Raw genomic sequence first — 8,883 nt, 5'->3', positions numbered from 1 at the left:
TCTGCCTCTCCCTGCTCTCGCCCTCCCTGCCTGCGGGCGGAGGTTTCCGCGCAGCGCCAGGCTCGGCGGAGATCAGCGTTCGGCCCGGGCGCCTCAGGAGTCAGTGGTTATGTCAGTATCAGAGTCCTGAAAGTGACCTGAATATTTTTGTTTACTCTGAGCTTTCATGAAAAGCCAATGACCAAGGCAAGGGAGAGTGCCCTTCCTTCCTAATCAGTAGGACCTGGAAAGATATTTCGGAACATTTTCCAGACATTCTGGAAAGACGTTAGTGGAAGGTTCCCTGTCCATGGCAGGAGGGTTGTGATAAAATGATCTTTGTGGTTCCTTACAAACCAAAACATTCCATGACCATGATTTTGTTTTTGCCTGATTACATGCAACTGGTGTGGGCTTAGTACCTGAAGCAACAATTTCCAGCCTCTGTTATTGGGAAGATCGGTTTCAGCAATCACATTTCTCCATTTTGGATTTAAAATCTTGAAGCCAGTGATTAAAATTTTGTTTTGGTTTGGTTTGGTGTTTTTGTTGTTGTTGTTTTTTGTGGGGGTTTTTTTGTTTTTGTTTGTTTGTTTGGGGGGGGGGTGTTTGGTTTGGTTTTTTTGTTTGTTTGTTTTTGTTTAAGACGTGCTGCCTTGCTTGGCACACATGTGTTTGGAACAGAATTTTTGAAAAAGAGAAGGTTTCCAGCAGTGCTGGACTTGTGCCAGAAGGAAATGAGTAAGCTCCTATGTAGAAATAAGCAAAAACATCTATGCAAGTGGTTCAGCATTAAAATGGGGACGTCTGGACTTTGTGAAAATGTCTTACCCAGAATATACAATTTACCAGTACTCTTTTGGATTATTTTTTTATGCATTTAGAAGTGTAAGGCAGTTAATTTTCTCTGCAAAGATCTAGTACTAGCCATTACACAAAGGACTTCTCTATGCAGTAGCGCTCACTTCCCCTGGGCTTGCTGCCCTCCACACAGTCACACATTGCTGTACAGTGTGCTGTGTTCACAGCACATCAGTTGTACACTTGAATCAGCCTCTCAGCTGCTCTTTTCTGCCTTGTACAAACAGCTGTTCCATAGTCTGGAATGCTGGGTGCTGTTTGGTGGGCAGCCAATGTGCCTGCAGTGCAAATGTAAGACTATGCCTGGCAGGGCTGATTTTAGGGAGAAGAGGGACCCGATGGCTCTGGGCCCCTCTGGAACGGAGGTGGCTGGGAGTGCTCATGGATATCTCATCTGAATCTGAAGTACAAATTTGCAGCATGGCCACAAGTCATCTGGAGACCACAGAATTGTGCCTGGGGCCGGCATGGCATGGCAGCATTTTGTCTGACTCCAAACCTCGTGTTCAGAGACAGCTGTGTGATCCCCCAGCCTGGCCCTTTACACAAATTATTGGCATTCCTCCCTGGAGAGTATGATGATCCGTTTTCTACATATTTTTTTTGGAAAATATGACAGCCTGCCAGGTTGTCAGGTGGTTGTACTGTTCCCTAATTCTGGAGCATGCTTCCTGAGGAGATCTGGCACTCCTGGCTTAAGCTTTCTATTAACTCCCTCCTAGAACGCCTGCTTTGGGGTGTGCTTATACTGTTGCACCTTTCCTGCTTCAGCAAGTGAGACAACACAATGCTATCTGAGAAACTAGGTGTTATGAACAAAAAAAGGGTTACCCACTTTTTTTGGTAAAAGTTGTAGAATTACAGGTTTACCCAGTTCTGGCAGAGAGGAGTGCTTTTGTTGGCTGCATGTTGTAATCACCTGTTAAGTATCAGGTCGTTAGCCATCTATAGTTGAGAATTCACTCTATTGTATCAGCATTACCCGGCTTGCGGCCAGGTGGGAGGATGGCATTCTCCCCACCCCCCCCCCCCCCCCCCGCAGACGGTAGAGGGGAGGGGACCAGGCGTTGATATGCAGATAAGTTTAGAGCCAAGATGCAATGGGGCAAACCCCCCACCAAACGCAATTAATAAACCCCTAAACCAGCGAGCCAATATGGAATTTAGAGATCAAAGTGGTCTCCAGAAATCAGGGGAGAGGTGAGAAGCCAGCAGAGACTCTCTGAAAACCTTAATGGTCCTCACTAAAACTTCAGAAGATGTTGGTTGGAGCCAGGAGCCGAGACTGCACGCTCTGAAGTGGGGGATGCTGAAGTATACATCTCGTCCTGCTCCAGTGAGGCTTGGCTTACTGCTTGGCCCCTACCCCCCTGGTGGACAAGACTGCATGGGCTTTCTCTTTTGGGTTCCTTCAAGGAGCTGTTATGGCCAAGCTCCCCATGCGTTGGGCTTCCCAACACCTCCCAACCTTTAGCTAAACACTTCTAATAACGGCATCAAAATGGTGAAATATCTCCTGCCCTGTTTGTTTCCCTAGGTACAGCCTCGAACTTTAAATAGGAGTGAAATGTCAGGAGTTTGGATAGAAGAGACTCAGTAGCTGGAAATAAAGCTATTTTTATCCTTGGTCTTTAAGACTACATAACTTTTATACTTTCTGGCTGAAATTGCATAGATTAGTCTATTTCTGTATATTAATTTCTTATTTCAAAAGTCCTAGTAGAATCTCTGCACCTTTTTTAAGCCCAGCACATATATGTGTATGTATGTATACACTATTACAATTAGAGGATGTGGTTTATTTGCAAAATTTGTTGAGGAAATTGTGGAGCTGAAATTAAATGGTATATAAAGTTGCAAATTTGGCACGGTAAGCCTGGTCTAAAAGTTTTGCTGTGCTTGAGCATTGTCTTTATAAAAACTGTGTGTTAATGATTTCTCCTAGCTGGTAAAGTGTCTTGCTCTGAAAATCACAGGCTGCGTAACTTAGTGATTTGTTACAAAATACACAAACAACACAGTGTTTAGGAGGTGGTGGTGTGTTTTTAGAGGATGTACTTCAGTTCACTTCAGAGGTGCTGAATCTTAATCTAGGTAATGAATGAGATCAGTAATCAGTTGCATTTATGGTCCTGAACTGTGTTTGAATAATGAACTATTATTTCATTCTAGCCAACAGAACTTTCTTATGACCAATAAAATATTTTTATAGATTTTATTATTCAAATGCATCTATGTGCAAATCTTGGATTTAATGTTTACTTTTGAAAGGTGAATTTAAACTTTTTTCATCAAATGTATAGGCAGTGGTAGGTCAGAGATGACCCATTTGCAGTAACATACCCCAAAAGAAAGAATTCAAAGAAAAATCAAACCGAATGTATTTTTCAGGGTTGTGCAGAAGTGCTGCAGTGGTCTAGAAGAGGGAGTGGAAGGAGGTTATCTGTAAACCAGAGTAAAGAATGCATCTGTTTAAAATGCCAGGTCTCATTACAGGTGTGAATCTGAATTGTATGTCCCCACATAGCTTTTCAGCAGCCAGGTAAATCAGAGAAGAATCAGACCCTAGAGCTACTGTTGGGAAAGGGTAATTCAATGAAAAGACTAATCTAGTTAAATGAAAAGGCCTTTGTTTATGGAATTACTCCCAAATGTAAGTCATAGAACAATGCATGCTATTGAAATGCATTTTAAAAAAAGGGAAAAAAAAGAGGAAAGGAGAAAAGGAAATAAATTAGCTGTTCCAAGGGGTTTTTTTGTATCAGACTCATGTTTTCAGGAGTGGTTGCCAGCTTCCAAGATGGGAGGGGAGAGAAGGGAGAGAGGAAGGAAGAAAAAGACATTTCCCCACCAGGCAGAGCACTGGCTCTGCAGATGACAGCAGTGCTGAGGCCCCCAAGAGCTCAAGAACCTGCCCTGCAATGGCCCAGAGGGAAGGCATGAAGAAAGCAGCCTTCATTACCAAGGTGCAGCCCGTCCCCATTTGTTGTATCTTTTATTAATAATACTAACCTAAAAAACCCACCAAAAACCAAAACCAAAACAAACAAAACCACCAAAATCAAACAAACAACCCCCCCAAAACCAACAACAAAAAAAACCAGGTGATGTTTGCCAGCTATCCCAGTTTTGCAGCATCAGTCAAGGCTTTAGAGCTGCTGTGCAGCAGTAGGATTGTGTCTGTGCACAGGGCTGTAGGGCCTGATTCCTTTTGGGGTTTTTGTGCTCTCTCAAGACTGAGTTCAGGTTCCACAGTGTGTAATGGGATAAGTTTATGTGCATTGCATGTGCCCATAAATACTGCAAAATAGGCTTGTGAGTGTGACTGATGTGTGCAGCATGGGAACTCACGTATCTGGAGTGTACAAACAGTGGGGCTGGTTTTGTTCTCTAGAACGAGTTCCTAGTTGAGGGTTGTTTTTTTTTTCCAGAATTTCTGGAAGTTTTTGCTAGATTCTCTACTTAATCCAGATTGAAACAACCATCAGGAGGTCAGCTAGCCTAACATTTTGCTCAAGTAGGGTAAGCTGTCAGGTCACACCAGGTGATTTAGGGCTGGCTCATGCTCATTGGCCTTTGAGCATTTTTTGGTAGTTTCTTTCTCATGATAGTATTCCAATATATGAATTTGCAAATATAAATTTACATCCCTGCCATGCTTTCCTTTGCCAGATTCATAGACAGAAGCTTTTTGAAAAGCGAGGAATTTGACAGTATAACTTTTCATTTGTTTGTTTGAATTTAAAAAAAAAACACATGCAATCTTTAGGTCTGGATGATTTAAAATTACCAGACCAGATAGGTACCAAACACAGATTGTTGTTTGCTACTGACACACAGTTTAAAATAGTGAGAGGATATTCAAGCCCAGATGGAATTTTATGGCCAGAAATCACTATTGTGATCATCTTGCTTGAATTTCACGCAGCACCACTCACAGTTTGCCCAGTAGCTTGTGGTTGAACCAGAGAAGGATAGTTGGCTTTGTTGGAGTCCTTGGCATTGCTTTTAAAGCTGACATTAAAAAAACTTAACAGCTTTAGGATGTGGTAAAATCTCAGCCTATAGACTAGAATGGACTGAAACCATTCAATATAATACATAAGGCAATTTTAAAATCTGTTTCACCTCGATGTGCTGAGTGGCCTCAGCAGAACCTGTAGACATTAATTCTGCCTGTGGTCTGCATTCCCCTCTACAGTTACAGTGAGTGCTGCCTGTAAAAATACAAATTTTCTGGTGTTTTATCGGCAGACTATCAGAAAGACATTGCAAATATTTCTCTCTTCTGGTTCCTGTCTTCAAAACCTCATATTCATAAGGGCTTTTCCACAAGACCTGTTGCCTTATGAAAGCAGCACTATCTGTCTTTGTCCTCCTTTTTTTCACCAAATATTTGTTGCAGTGTGTAAAACTAATTTCAACACAAGCAGTTTATTAGCACTGTAGTATATGATGTAGATAATTCATGCTTTGGAAATAGTATAAAAATTATGAAGATACAACCATGCATCTGACCCCCATGGCCAGAAGCAGGGCTTTTCATTTTCAAAAGATTTCCCTGAACCCAGATAAAATCATGGCCATTAACGAGTGAATGAGTCTTTTCCTGGGTGATCAGCAACCATCTCCCAAGAATGTCCAGAATATTCACTGAACAACACCTGGGAGAGATTACATTGAAAAACAGGCTACAGCTGAAAGGAAGAAAATTTCAAGGAGCCCAGACAGACATCCAAACTTATGGACTGACTTTTGTACGAGACTGAATCTGTATAGTTCCTGTTATACATATGTAGGGACTTAGAGAAATCTTAGGTCATTTCTGCTCCAGGCAGAATAAACTGTACATAAGCTGGCTACCTGGAGCAGTTGGGGTGACACTCTGGGGAGACACTGACACTACGTCCGTCTGTCCCAAGTTCACCCAGCGTCAAAGTCTGGGGTTGACGCTGTCTTGGCTGTGGTGGTTTTATAATATTCTATTTTTTTTGGTTGTCGATCTAATAATATTATAAAATTTTTTTAATAAATTTTGCTGCCAATTTGATAATTTATAACAGCACTGTTGCCATGTCTTCACTTCACTAGATCCTTATATTTGCAATTATTTCCCATTGTTGGTTTTTCTACTTTTACTTTCTGAGTGACTCTTGTATTTTTATTAAATTTTGATGATTGCATTACTTGTGAATGATTTTCTTTGACTTAGAGCATAGTGATCATGGAAGTAATAGTACATAAAAGAAGTACAAAAGGTATCAAGAATATAATAATGTCAGTTATATAGCTCATGGATATATAAACAGCTTGTATTTACAAGGTATTTGTTAGAATTAATTCCTATCTGTTTTCATAGAAGCTTTGTGGAAACTTACATGGAATGTAAGTTTAGGATAACTGCCCCATTAGCATGCACATTTTACTTTTTTAACTTTGCTGCGACAGTTTCTGCCATTGCCAAACTGTCCTGCCAACATCTCTGTTTAATGCTCCCATTAGTCATGTGAAGGAGTTGAACATCAGTCCAGTGTTACTGAAATACTGAGGTGTGGAGGAAATTTCCAATAGATAAATGGCGTTAAGATCTGCAAATGTGGTTTTTAAACCCTCTGTCTAGTCGGAGAATGAAATCAATAGTTGTGCTTCTACCTAAAGAAATCCTTTCATTGAGCATCCTGCTGCTGAATCTGCCTGAAAGCTGAACCCTGGTTAACTCACTTCCCTGTTCCCCATCCACCCCAGGGATGTCCAGATTATATTGATAAGACTGAGGTGCCTCTGGTCTACAGGGTGAAGATGCAATTTTACTTTAAATCATAGGCCTTAGAGGAGGTAAGTTGGTTGTACTAGATAAAAATTTGGGATTATGCCAAGAAGTGCAAGAGGTTTAGAGTCTCAGCCCAGTATGGAGCTGCTCCGCAGTGCTTTTAGGAGCATAGGGAAAGTCAATCCAAAATCATTTTTGCTGATCCAGCAAGTATTTTCAGGAGAAGTGACATGACTGCAGTGTGAGAGGCAGATCACCGTGACCCTGACAGTGCCAAAGCCACATTATCGTGTCTAGGGCACAGGCCTGAATCCTTCTGACAGCTACACTGCTGCACTTTACTAGGCAAAACACACTCATTCATTTCAGAAAAGAATTTCATACATCTGCTGGAGGGGGAAAGCCATTCTAGGCTGTGAATCTTCATTGAAGCTGGGTGACCTGAATGCCTGAGGATAGAAGGAGAAAAAGCAGCTGCCTCAAAACATTGGCAAGCCATGTATGCTAATGAGAGTAAGCCCCAAAGGCAAATCCAGCACTGCTGGCTGTGTCCAATCCCATTGTGATAAAACAATTGGGTACATCCACAGAATCCCCTGATTTGCTTTGGGATCAGCTGCTTCAAGATGAAGCGCTGCTAAATGCAAGTTCTTTAGTGGATCTGGTTCCTAAGGGACTTTGCAGTTGTTGTAAATTATAAAATTGGCAGCCAACTTTATAAAAAAATATTTTATAAATTTATTAGATCGACAACCAAAAAAAATAGAATATTATAAAACCACCACAGCCAAGAGAGCATCAACCCCAGACTTTGACACTGGGGGAACTTGGGACAGACGGACGTAGTGTCAGTGTCTCCCCAGAGTGTCACCCCAACTGCTCCAGGTAGCCAGCTTATATACAGTTTATTCTGCCTGGAGCAGAAATGACCTAAGATTTCTGTAAGTTCCTACATATGTATAACAGGAACTATACAGATTCAGTCCCGTACAAAAGTCAGTCCATAAGTTTGGATGTCTGTCTGGGCTCCTTGAAATTGTCTTCCTTTCAGCTGTAGTAATCTCTCCACATGTTGTTCAGTGATTATTCTGGCCATTCTTGGGAAATGGTCGATGATCACCCAGGAAAGACTCATTCACTCGTTAATGGCCATGATTTTATTTGGGTGAGTCTGGGAAATCTTTTGAAAATGAAAAGCCCTGCTTCTGGCCATGGGGGTCAGATGCATGGTTGTATCTTCATAATTCTTATACAATTTCCAAAGCATGAATTATCTACATCATATACTACAATTCCTCCCCATTTATTTTACCCATTTAATTCATTCTTCTACTTCATTATTTTCTATTTCTACCCACCTCTATGGAGGGTTCCTCACAAGTGGAGTACCCTTTACACTATTCAGTATTCCCCTTGTGGGATGCCCTGATACACTATACTACTCCTTTCTTCTGTGTTTTGTCTTTCAAACCTTGCCAGTGCTTCTGCAGCATCGCTGGCATACCTTCTCTCCCCAGCCTCATGCTCTTAGATGCATCACCTCCGGAAGCTCCCTCCGAGTCTATGGGGACTATTGCAATCTTCATTCCTCTGACTACAGAATGGATCAGTCTGAGAAAGCATGGAATCAGACAGGGTAGGAATAGGATCCTGGCTACTGAACAGAGAATGAGAAATATTACTTTGTTCTGCCATGCTCCATCAAATAAATTGTCCCACCAGGAGGACTGCAAAATCAAATTCCATTTTTGGACGGGGACATGGGCCACCTTTTTAATTTTGGCCACCAAACCTCTTATGGTTTCCCCATAATCATCAATCTCAATACAACATTCCGATTCATTAAATTTTCCACACACCCCTCTCTCTTCGGCCAGCAAATAGTCTAATGCTATTCGATTTTGGTACTCAAAGGCTCTCACCTGTGTGTGCTGCTGACTTAGTAAGTCCAGGGCTTCTGATGTGTGATTTGATACAATTTCCATAACTGCTTGCAATCTGATTAGCCTGTTCAGTAGGTAGATCGGGGTCCTATATCCATAGCTTCCATCCTGCGCCCACGTGGCCGGCCTATAATAATTGATTATTCTTGCCGCTGGCCACTCCTCTTCCCCCCAGGCTTGCCTCCTGCTTATCACTGGTATCATCTTCTTCAGACTCCTCCTCTCCCTTTTCAAGGTCTCATACAATGGAGCCCCTAACAGATTGCTTTTCATTCTCGGGAGAATGAAGAAAACTGGCCTGATCATACCTAGAGTGCAAGACCCTTTCCA

This window comes from Serinus canaria, chromosome 12 (assembly GCF_022539315.1).
Source record: "Serinus canaria isolate serCan28SL12 chromosome 12, serCan2020, whole genome shotgun sequence".
Classification (NCBI taxonomy): Eukaryota; Metazoa; Chordata; class Aves; order Passeriformes; family Fringillidae; genus Serinus; species Serinus canaria.
Note: the sequence above shows the minus strand (reverse complement) of the source record.